The sequence below is a fragment of the Hippopotamus amphibius genome, chromosome 9 (genome assembly GCF_030028045.1).
Source record: "Hippopotamus amphibius kiboko isolate mHipAmp2 chromosome 9, mHipAmp2.hap2, whole genome shotgun sequence".
Lineage (NCBI taxonomy): Eukaryota > Metazoa > Chordata > Mammalia > Artiodactyla > Hippopotamidae > Hippopotamus > Hippopotamus amphibius.
In genome coordinates this window covers 111217389-111227162 of record NC_080194.1, presented here as the reverse complement: position 1 = coordinate 111227162, position 9774 = coordinate 111217389, and the positions used below count along the sequence as shown (strand labels likewise).

Below are 9774 nucleotides of genomic sequence, written 5' to 3'. Positions count from 1 at the left end.
ACCCAGGCAGGTGTGTGTGTATACATGGGCAGGCATGTGTGTGCCTGGACAGGCGTGTGTATACCCGGGCAGGTGTGTGTGTATACATGGGCAGGCATGTGTGTACCTGGGCAGGTGTGTGTACATGGGCAGGCATATATGTGCCTGGACAGGTGTGTGTGTGCATGGGCAGGCATGTGTCTGTATGGGCAGGTAGGTGTGTGCACCTGAGCAGGCGTTTGTACATGTGCAGGTATGTGTGTGTGTGTACCCGGGCAGGTGTGTGTGTACATGGACGGATACATGTATTCACGGGTAGGGGTGTGTGGGTGGTGTACACGGTGGCTGTCACCCAGCGGTCCGCTCAGGAGGGAAGCACACAGCGGTGCCCATGCTGTCCACTTTTCCTGGGCAGTGTCCATCCAGGCCCACATCTGGAGAGGGGATTCCTGAGGCCCCCTGCACTCAAGGACCCGGCGCTTCTCCTTGGTCTGGGAGACCGCATGCAGGAGGGTGTGCTCACTCGGATGGGCCACGCCTGGGTCCACGGCCCTGCAGTTCTGATTCAAACCATGTAGCCCAAGACCCCCCACCCCACCTCCCCGGGGTTCCCGGCTGCACTTTTCCACCTTCCTTGCGCCGCTTCCTTGCTGAAGAGACAGGTCTGCAGGAGGCTGTTCCAGCAGCTGGGAGCAGCGGCCGGGGCGGCGGCAAAGGCAGCAGCAGAAGCAGCACCGGCACCCTCCAAATTGGGACTCTAGCCCTTTAAATCTGCTCAGTTACCAAAAAAGAGGCAGCGGACCCTGTTAATTAAAGCTAGCCCTGGTCCATCATTCTGAGGAGCTGCAGTGCTCTGCTCCTTCCTGATGGCTTAGAGATTCTCCTTAACTCCCAGCCATGGATCTTGGAGAATTTCCCCCGAGATCAGCAGGAGGTATGATCCTTGTCGATGGCACTCTGGGGCTTGTGTGGCTCTAAATCAATAACACAACTGACTGCATGGACGCTGCCTGGCTCCCCTTTCTCTCCTGCTTCTCCTCTGCCTCCTCTCCAATTTCCCAGCTTGTGTTTAGTTGAGACAAATTAAGTTTTTATGGGTTTCAGAGGAAGGGGAGGGGTCGGGGTCTGGAGGGAGCCCCCAATGCGTTCGTTTTGGCCCTGGCTTCACCTAGCTGCCCAAGTGGCTTGGAGGAGCCGGGAAACATGTTTCTTCAAGCTCGGGCTCCTGCCAAATCATTTCCTCCCTGGCCGGGTCCCCTCCTTCAGGTCAGCATGAAAAGGGCATCACCCTGACTTTGACTTGCTTCTTAAATCAATGACCTGCCCCTCGGCCAGTCTGCCGATGCCCGTTCCCCTGTGTTATTGGAACACTCGTTCCACAGAACTTTCTCTCTGTAAATTGTCCCGGCAGGAACACCGTGCTGGCACCTCCCCTCCCCTTTTCTTTGATTGCTGCTCCATTAAAATGCTTGCTGTAGGGTTTCAGGAATCTGTAACCCTTTCCCAGTGCCTTTTGAGGAAACTCACTTCTAGCCGAGTCTAAGGTTCTGTGGCAAAGAGTTGTTTTTCTTCAGGAATCTGCTCTAGGCTGGCAGGCAGAGGGAGGAGATTTATCTTCCTTTCCATTGCATTTTGTAAATTGTACTCGGGCCCAGAGAACATCTATCTGCAAATCCTTCATTGATTTGTTTTTCGCCCCCACATCTTCCTTCTGGGTGAAATGCTCTTCTTGAGTCGTACCCGAAGGAAAGGTTTCCTCTTAATCAGCTTGACACGACTTCACAGATGTCCCTGAGAGCCAGGCCCTGGCAGAAGGAGCCATTTTCATCGTCCTGGGTTCCAGATCCCAGGAGCCCGAAACATGGGGTCCATGTGCTTTGAGAGGAGGCTTGCAACCCCCTGCCCCAGGAAAGTAGCTTAGGAGGCAAAGCACTTTTGCTGATGTTTCCAGGGGCTTTAAAACACTCTGGGTGATTAATGTTGCTTTTCAAGTCTTGTGAGGGATCTGGGCCAAAACACAGCTCACGGAAGTGGGGAATTCCCCCCAAAGTCATTGCTGGCAGAGTCCCCAACTGTTCACACTTGAACAGTAGTGAGCGCATGTGCAGTGAAATCCTTTCCGATCCCCCAGCGAAGGATGGGAACTTTCTCTGGGTGAACGGCCTGGAGGTCAGCATCTCTGCCTCCCAGAGACCGGGGTTACCATGTGATTCGTATCCTCGGGACAATAAAACTCTCAGCTGTGGCAGAAACACTCTGGTTAGGAGAGACTATTCAGAGTCTGCAGACGAAGCACTTGGTGGAATTCCTAATCACCCTGCCCATCAGTGGATTCGGGTAATAATTGGAGATTCTAAGGGCGGCATCTAGGGAGAGATGTTCCCTGCGAACTGAAAGCCACACGGGAAGCAGGATGAAGAGGGGAGGCCCATGGGAGGGTTTTATACCCCCTTCCTGGCTTTGCTCTCGGTTGGTCTGTGAATGGTGTCGTGAGGATTGGACTTTTGCCTGGCGTTGGGATGCTAGGTGGGACTGTGGCCATAGCGAGCAGGGTACTTCCCTGAACTCATAGACAGAGGGTCCACCCTGGGTGCTCCTCACGCAGCGATGGGCCCCTCTTCCTGCCCTTCTCCCTTTACCCCTTTGAAGCCTGATGGTCATAGGCCCTCTGCCTCTCCAGGCCATGCTGCTCAAGAGTCAACACCCTTCTTCCTCCACTTTCTAGAGGAAGCCAAAAGAACCTGGGCTTCACGAAATCCCTCCCAGGGCAGGGAGAGACCTGGGATGGATGTCACTAACGGTGTCTTCGGACTTATGGGGCCTATTAGGACACAAAGGACTGACTGTTCCTTTGTGTCGGTTTTTCTTTTCAGCTTAATGGTGTGTGTGTGTGTGTGTGTGTGTGTGTGTGTGTGTTTTAAAATTTATTGGATGGCTGCTGGCTTTCAAGGCGCTATACAGAGATCCCAGTGGAGTTTGTTTAGACCTGGCAACTTCATAGAGTTTTGTGGTCCATGGGAGTTCATTTAATGGCCTTGGCAGGCTCTCGCATTACCAGGGTGATGGAGCAGAAAGGACGTGGCCTTTGGGGAAGGACAGACCTCTGCTGGAATCACAGCCCTACCGCTTACTAGCATGTGGCCTGGGCCAGTTACCTAATCTCAGCGAGCTTCAGTTTCTTCATCTGTGATACGGTAAAGTTGTCAGATTCAACAGAATAATTCAGCTAAGGTCTGGGAACACAGCAGGTATAAAAGAAATCGTTCTTACCTTCCAATGAAGGCAGCCGCCTTCAGTTAAGTAAGCTGTATCACAGAGGATGGAACTCTTTAAATAGTTCTGATGGCTCCTTCACTGACCGCTGGCCTGTGCCTTCTCTAAGGGCAGGGACGACCTCGTCCATGTCATCACATCCCTCCCCATGGGTAGCACGGGGCCTGGCATGGCCCCGAAACTACGTAAAAGTTTATTGAATGAATACATGATGGTCTGTGGACATGTAACCTTCAACATAGGTGATCTTTAATGGCTAAGCCAAAACACTGCTCACTCAGTTTACTTAAGAGAGGCAGTAGAGCCAAGACACATCAAAGAGCCCTGTAAGTATCATAAATTTGGACTCAAATATGTCCTTTTGCGGGGAAATCTGAACTGTGATACAGAGTACCTCCTGCACTAGGACCTGGAGCAGGGACCTGAGGACCCCAGGCGTGTCCTGGCAGCCATTCTGCTTGCAAAGTGTTGAGGTCACCCCTGCCTTCCCTCATCGTGGGCTGCCCCCTCTTTGTCATATTTCAAGAAGAGAAGAGGCTTGAAAAGGGAAAAGCGCTCTCTCACTCTGGTGCGTAGGACAAGTCAATCAATAGATCAGTCAGTTCATCAGTAAGTTGGTGTGTATGTAGACTGTACCCACGGGGGAGAGTCATTGATTTAATAAATGTTTATCAAAGATAATAGTAATAGTATCAATAACAGTCATAAGAGTAAGAGTTAACTAGACCAGCACCATCTAACATTCACCGAGGGTATCAACCCAGAGTGACAGCTCCTCTGCTCTCCAGTGGGGGACTGCAAGTGAGCCACGTGTGTCCATGCAGCCGGTGCAGGTTATGAGAGGCAAGATTCCAGGGGCCACGGGAGCACAGCAGTGAGGCCTGCCCTAACTTGGGCTCAGGTCACTTATTTGGACGACCCTCAAAGTGAGTCCCCAAAGAGGTGGCTTTGGAAGAACATTCTTGGCAGAGAAGGTGCCACAAGCAAAGGCCAGAGGTGGAATAGGTGCTTGATGGGGGTGGTAGGTGATTCCACATGGCTGTATTCTGAGGGCCAGGTGGTGAGAGAGGGGCCAGGTCCCAAAGGACCTTGGATGCCTGCAAAGGAGGGGACTTTATTCTAAGGGAGGTAAGAGACAGAGCCACTTGGGAAAATGGAACTCAACCAATATGTATTGCACACCAGGCATACACGGAGCTGCATTCTAGGCACAGCAATGAACAAACCAGACAGAAAGCCCTGGTCTCGTGAAACTTTCATCCAGCGGGGAAGACAAAAAATAAGCAACAGCGAGGTGAATTGTAAATTGTAAACAGCATGTTCTGGAGAGAAGGCCACTCAGGGAGAGGGATGGGCCTGGGTGTGTGCAATCCCAAACAGGATATGCGAAGAAGGCAGTGTTAGAGTAACGCTCTTGGAGGCAGTGCCAGAACTTGGGCTCTGACTTTGAGTGAGATGGACGCTTGTGCAGGGTTCTGAGCAGAGCAGGGACATTTAAAAGTGATCCTTCTCACGACTGTGTTGGGAAACGATTGTAGGTGATAGGGGGCGGTGGCAGCAGGAAGACCAGCTGGGAGGTGATTACCGAATCCCAGTGAGAGGGGACAGTGACTGGACAGGGGGTAACGGTGGACGTGGACAACGTGCTAGGAGTCTGGCTTTTTTGTTTGTTTTTCAGTGAGATTTGCTGATGGATTGGGTAGTTGTGTGAGATGAAAAGATGACTCAAGGATGACTCAAGCTTCTTTGGCCTCCGATGGGGACAGCTGTGGGTGGAGCAGGTTTGGGAGACGATCAGGAGTTGGTACTTCTGCTAACTTTGCGACGTCTGTTGAGCATCCCGGCAGAGATGTTGAGTGGGCTGTCCTGAGTTCACGGGAGAGATCTGGGCTGGATACAGCCTTGGGAGCCATGAGTCCAGATGGTATTTAAAGCTGTATCAGATGAGAACGTCAGGAGACTGATTACGGATGGAGAGGACTCAGGACTGAATTCTGAGGCATTACAGCTACTTACAGGTTAAAGAAAGGAAACTAATGAAACCAGTCAAGGAGACGGAAGAAGAGGTGTCTCTCCTGTTTAAGACAGTTCATCCCCTTCCTGTGTTCTATCCCTTCTCTTCTCCTGGGAGCAAGGCTCATAGATCACCCTCCCCACTTTCAACTTGTCTTTCTCTCTTGGCCTCTTCCCAGCATCCTTAGAGACCTGCACAGGTCTCCATCCTCTTAAAAAGAACCCGTTCTTGACTCCTGAGATCTTCATTCGCTTTTGCCCTATTTTTCTCTTTTCCTTTACAGATAGACTTTTCTTTCTTTCAGTGTTAATTGAATAACTACTATATGCCAAGCATGAAGGATGCAGAGACAAAAAATAGACTTTCTCCACTCGAAAGAAGATCTATTTATTTCTACCTTGTCTACTTCCGTAAAGCATTTTGGATAGCATTTTGGTGGTGGAGATAAAATGAAATAGAAAATCGTAAACTCAGGAGAAAAATTTTTACCAAGGAGACTCCAGTTTAAAAGAGCAAGATCAGAAAAAATATAATGCACAATTAAATAGTTGCATAAGAATATAACTGAGGGACTTCCCTGGTGGTCCAGCAGTTAAGACTCTGTACTTCCATGCTTCCACTGCAGGGGCCACGGGTTCGATCCGTGGTCAGGGAACTGAGATCCCGCATGCTGCATGGTACAGCCAAAAAAAAAAAAAGAATATAATTGAGCCACCAGTCTGATCAGAACTTCTGGTCAGAAAAAAGGAAAATGGGCTAACAAGTACCTACTGTATAGCATGGGGAACTATACTCAATATCCTGTAATAACTTATAATGGAAAATGATCTAAAAAAGGGAATATATATATATATATATATATCACTTTGCTGAATCACTTTGCTGTACACCTGAAACTAACACAACTTTGTAAATCAGCTACATTTCAATTTTTTAAAAAGGAAAATGGGAATTCCTTAAAATATTTACTGAAGTACAATCTATATCGCCAAAGTTCTCGCATCATTAAATTATATGGCTTCATACATTTTTACCAACTGAACACACTATCTAAGTAGCACCCAGATCAAGAACTAGGACAGCATTCACACCCCAGACCCCGCCTCTTTCCACAGGGATTGACATTGTCGATTTGCCTGTTTCAACCTTTTTGGGGAATAGTTTCTTGAGTTTCATTGTCCTTGAGATGATATACTAGTTCCTCAAGGAAAAGAACGTGTTTCTGGCATTTAGTTCTAAAAGAATATTTTCTTCCGGAGTTTCATTTAAGGGACACTGAAAAAATTGGGTAGGCTATACCTTGTCAATTTCCCTAACATATTTTGAATAGTATAACATATACGTGTGATGTAATGAAACATAAAATATAAAAATTTAAACTAAGGATACAAAAGATCAAAGGGTGGCAGTCACTTAGCATCAGAAGGCAGAACCTGCAGAGGCTGAAATGCCACAGAGAACGAGGCTGGGGAACAACCCTCGAGTCTGGAAAGCAGGAGGCGCCCAGCACAGTTTCCTGGAGTGATGAGAGGCAGAAGCGAGATTGAGGGAGGTCAGGGAAGGAACTGGAACTGTGAAGTGATGCCTTTGAGTGGAGATCACTATTTCAAGGGGGTCCATTCTCGTGGAAAGGAGAGAGAGGGTGGCAGACATAGGGAGCCTCACAAAACACAACAGAGTGTTGTGTTTACTTCTCAGTAGAATGGGAGAGACTTCCTCATGTTCTTGGAGAAACAGATGGTCAAGAGATAGAGGAAAGAGATAAAGGGGAGAGAAAAGAAAATTAAAGGAGCAAGGACCTGGCTAAATTCTCCTAGTGCACATGTGCAGACACACACACACACAGACACACACACAGAGACACACACAGACACGTTCGCACGCTCACACACTTAACCTAACTTGCTTTCTCCCTGTTTCACTCTTCCTGGTCATGGACCGCTCTCCTTGCTGTTGTTCTCCTTTGTTTTGAAGCTAAGATGCCTTTAGCAACCACATACCCCTGTGGGGGCTCTAGGATCTGATGCACTCAGGCCTTTCCCTAAGCGAGGGGCACGGTGGGCACCTGCTGGGCTTCATTTCAGCCATCTGTCCCGGGGGTCAGGGCTGCCTTAGTGAGTGTCCAGCCTGTGTCCTTATTTTTCCAGATGAGGAGACCCAGGCCCAGGTTTTCCTGGCAGCGTAGAGACAGCAGCACAGAGCTCCCCCCCCAGACCTCTGGATTGCTGGATCACAGCTTCAATGGGCATTTCCAGAACGCTTTCTCGCGCTCTTTTTTTTTTGACATTTTCCCACGTCAGTTTATTTTACCTGAAGAACAGTGAGATGTTACAGCACTACACCCACATGGATAAGACATTTCATTAAATTCGATGTCTTTCTGAAATAGCACATAAAGAAACTTGTTTTCGCTTGAGAATGCCAAACCATGATGTGTATATGTGTGTGTGGGTACACATACATACTCATATATACATATATTAATATATGTCCGTATACAAATATATATGTGTGTATTTACATATGTATTTATGTACGTATCTACCTATTACTATATGTTAAAGAAGATGGGTAGTGGAATGTCGAGGTCATGAAATATGATTTTGAAGGGTTAATGCGTCCCATTAACCTGTCAGCATTCCTGGTGGCACTAGAGGATGCTCTCTCTTGATCTCTCAAACTTGAATATTTTTCAAATACCAGCATGCATCAAAATCACCTGGGGGGTTTGTGAAGACACAGATTCCCTGACCCCCACCCCAAGAATGTCAGAGTGGGTGGGACTTTCGGGTGGGCTGAGAATTGGGAGAATTTGTATGTCTAACAGCTTCCGAGATGATGCAGAGGTTGCTGGTCTGGGGGCCAGGCTTTGAGACCCCTGCTGGGGAGATGCTGAGGGCAGGGAGGGAGAGAGGGAGGGAGGGAAGCTGGATCTGGCTCCTGGGAGATTTTCCTTTGGGCTGATCTCATTTCCTTCAGGTCAGGCCTGAATGGGGGCGGGGATGTGGGGGGTGGGGTTCAACCTTCTAGCCACCAAAAGATCCGAGGAATGCGAGGTGGGGCAGGCTGTGTGCGGTGAGACGAATCCCGGCAGAGTCAGGCTGTCCTTAAACACAGCACAGTCTGGGCTGCTCCATCCCTCCCTCCCATCCTCCCGTGGGGGACAGAATCACAGGGAAGCCCGACGCTTGGAGCCAGGCTGGGACTCAGATCACAGTCCACTCCCAGCGATTCTGAGAGCTGCTTTCCCTCCCAGGTCCCCAGGGGAAGGAGGAATGCCTCGCTGGGTGTGACCCAAGGTTTTCCCTCTGCATATTCCATTATCTTGGCTCTCAGAACATATGTCAAGTGAATTCTGTGTCTCTGGCAGGTTATTACTTGCTGAATTAGTGTGGTGAAATAAAAACTATAATAAAGCTGTACCAGACTCTTAAATTGTTAAAATTTATTATAAAATGTGCATAGTTATTAACTGATTTTCGCCTGTGTGCGTTTGCCGGTGCCTGAAGCCGGAGAAGATGAAAAGTGACTCTGTCAAAGGGAGGCCGAGAGTTGGCTCCTGGAATTCTCCACAGAGTCCCAGCAGGGCAGCAAATTCACAGATTCATGGGAAGTGCGGCTGGCCTCTCACTGATGGCCGCTGCCCCGCCCTAGCACTGCCGGGGCTCTCCGGGGCTGCAGGTCACGGTCCCACAGGAGGGCAGCCCGTCTGTCCACTCCAAGGAGGTCCCAGGTAGGCCAAGGGAGGAGTGGATACCTGGGGCCTTGGATCTCACCAGTGTTTACGCCATGCTGCGTGGGGATCGTAGTTCACTGACGAGGGATGGAACCTGCACCCGCTGCATTGGAAGCCCGGAGTCTTAACCACTGGACTGCCAGGGAAGCCCCCCAACTCTGTCTTTTGAGAGCCAAATGGAGGGACCAAATTTTCCTCTGCTCGGCTAAGCCTGTTTCCCAGTGGTTCCATCACCAGGGTCACTAGGCTATCTAGGTCTCCTAAGCATTCTCCGGAAATGAGATGAGGATGTTTTCCCTGCTGCTCAATTCTCTGGGAAGTAATAGGATGATGTTTTCTGTCACGGAGAGAGATGCTCTCTAGAGACCTTAGGATGGAGTGGGGGTGGGGAATCCCTGACTTCCAATGTGCATTTTGAACCAAGTCCCAGGTTTCTGTCTTGACCCTGGCTCTAACCCCCTAAAAGGTGCTTTTGAGCCGATGGCAGCATCCTCATTGGTTTTTTAGCCCTGGGTTCTTATTGCCATCTCGAGACTAGCTAGACTGTAGATTCACCTGAAGCCAGAGACACCTCTGTCTGAGAAAAAGTGAGCAAGGAGAGCTCAGAATGCTTCCCAAATGCCAAGGCTGAGAGTTTTCTTGCATCTCTGCCATTGTGTTCTGGAGTTGCCCTCGGGGGCTCATCGGCCCACTGATACCCTGTGAATTTCCACCCGTAACATACCAGGAACCACATGGACCGTCATGGAGTCCTGGGGGGACTGGGCTCTGA

At 49.5% G+C, this 9774-nt stretch overlaps 1 protein-coding gene across 1 annotated transcript in view; it reads left to right on the top strand.

The window, feature by feature from the left end:
- Positions 1–500: 500 nt before the first annotated feature.
- Positions 501–9774, top strand: part of CALN1 (calneuron 1) — a 482900-nt gene continuing 473626 nt past the window's right edge. The window contains exon 1 of the mRNA XM_057749700.1: positions 501–913. The gene's annotated coding sequence lies outside the window, so the exon portion shown is untranslated. The remainder of the gene's footprint in view (positions 914–9774) is intronic.